This window comes from Megalopta genalis, chromosome 4 (assembly GCF_051020955.1).
Source record: "Megalopta genalis isolate 19385.01 chromosome 4, iyMegGena1_principal, whole genome shotgun sequence".
NCBI lineage: Eukaryota > Metazoa > Arthropoda > Insecta > Hymenoptera > Halictidae > Megalopta > Megalopta genalis.
Window position 1 is genome coordinate 28,824,166 of NC_135016.1, and position 2,332 is coordinate 28,826,497.

The window sequence follows — 2,332 nt, forward strand, 5'->3', positions numbered from 1 at the left end:
TTGACAATTCGTAACTATAAAAACGAACCGCGAGGCTCGAATAATCGTATCTCCTCTTCCCAAATTGTCCATTTTCGTGGACAACCTGAGCGTCAATTACAGAGACATAACTGTGTAGTCACTTACGTAAGTATCAATCTATTCGTTCAGTCGCGTCGTCCGAATCTTCCTGTGCTCCATGGTCATGATTAACTCTTCGGAATAGACAGCATGCAAATACGGTGAAACGAGCGCATCCGATCGTAATAGTGGTCTTCTATTCGGATAACAAAGCACGATACACCGTCCCATTGTGCTTTACGAGGCGATGCCGCGCAATAGTGGCCAATAAAACGCGCGGCGGCGTCTTACTAAAGTCGACGATCAGCTGGACTTTATAGGCGGTAAGCCAGATCATAACATTAGCATTCGTAAGCAGAAGTTCAAGTACCATTCGGCCGGCGGTTGCTGCGTGTAGCCGCATGAAAATTGATATCAGCCGCGAGCTAACTCCGGTATCTTACACGCGTTCAACTAGCCGTATGCATGTTCCCCGTGGCAGCGCCGTCAGAATAATCGTTTCCTAAGCAGGTATTATCGCTGCCATGACGGCGCTAGCATGTCGCAATTTTTTCTTTCCCGGGCAGCTTAACGTGCTTGCGATCTTCACACGCTCGCGAGCACGTATCTCGGCCATGGATCTTCGACGTTCTCGTTGCGGTATCGCGTGATGGAAATTCTGCTTACCTCGCTCGCCCGAAACGACCGAATATGTGTGCGCGCGATCGAGACTTCGCCGTCCGATCGATCCTCTCCTCCACGGCTCGATCGCGCCGCTAAAGTCTTTTTTTCTCATTTCGCTCCCCCTGCGCCGAGTTCTCGTGCCGTTGTTACAATTCGTAATAATCAGAGTACGGATTTATAGTAATGGAGACCGGGATAAGTTCGCGCATTGTTCACGTTTTGATTTATACGATCTTTATTCGAGCCGATCGTTTGATAAGAAAAACACTAAAATATACTCTGAACCCTCCTTTTTACATATTACACTGGACGATTTGAGGAAACACATGCGGCATAAATTATAAAATGTTTTCGAAGCGAATGCAAAATGTATGGACGTACCTCGCTGCGAGCAAAGTAGGTATTTCCTTGGCGGCAAGTCGATGCTCATTTAAAACACCTTGATTGGATTTTTAATAACTGTTTCTATATAATATAATATCTTATTTAATCTGTCTATATAATATCTTATTTAATTATGTTGAATCACATTATTATAATGTAACTGTGATTTAGTTATGGATTTGCATAAATGACACGATTGCAATTAATTGACATGGTGAAGAATACAAAAATTAGTTGCTTTCTAAAATAGTTCAAGGCAAATGGCATGAACGTACCTTTTGTGTCAACTTACTCCAGACTTCCTTAAATATCGAAAAGTAAGCTTAGAACGAAAATTATTCTTGAGTATAAGATGTGTATGTGTGTGCGTGCATGCGTGTAATTTATAGTGTCATTTATGCGGCCGAGGTTCTGAGAACTCGTTCACTGACTGAATGTTTATATAAAGAGCAGGTAAGAATTTAGGGCAGCTACGTCACTTCTACGAACTACGCCCGCCCTCTTCTCAAAATGTCCAGTTTTGTGTACAAGCTGAGGATCGATTGGAGTGAATTTACTGTACCTTCCTTCGAAGAGAAAGAGACTGAACAGTGAATTATATTGCAATTACTTTAATCCATAACCAAATAATTTGAATAGTAAGAAACAAGAATGAAATAGAAATGCTTTTCATCTATTAGCGATTTTTATAAGTTGAGACTAACGCCGCGGTGGACGTTAAAATGTTTATACCGTTTTCGCATTTCATCGGTTTCGCAGAATAGTCGCGCGATCTGCGAGAACACCGCGAACTGCAAAGTCACTTGTTTCGCCCCACAACTTGTAACAGTACGTACTTAAGCAGTTACACGCCCGTTTCTTAGCCGGTTTAATGCTAATTAACGCTGTTGCATGACCGTATTTCGAGCAGCCAGCTTTCTTATCGTTTCTTGAAAATTTAACAGCACAACGAGAAGCATTAATAACTTTTGCGATGTTTCGGTACGCAGCGGATAACGCTGTTTCGCACGAATTCGAAGTAACCCGCCGCGAGTACATCGTTTTCCATCGCGGAAAAGTTGCGGGCCGAGTGAAAACATTTTTTTAAACAGCACTCACGGCGAGACGAACGCGGCAGACTGCGAGACCCGATCTCTGCGCCGAAATAACGATATTTCCGCGCCTATGATTACGAGCGAAGTTCAATGGCCAGAGCCTGCTGTTACACGAAGCCTTTGTTTTATTA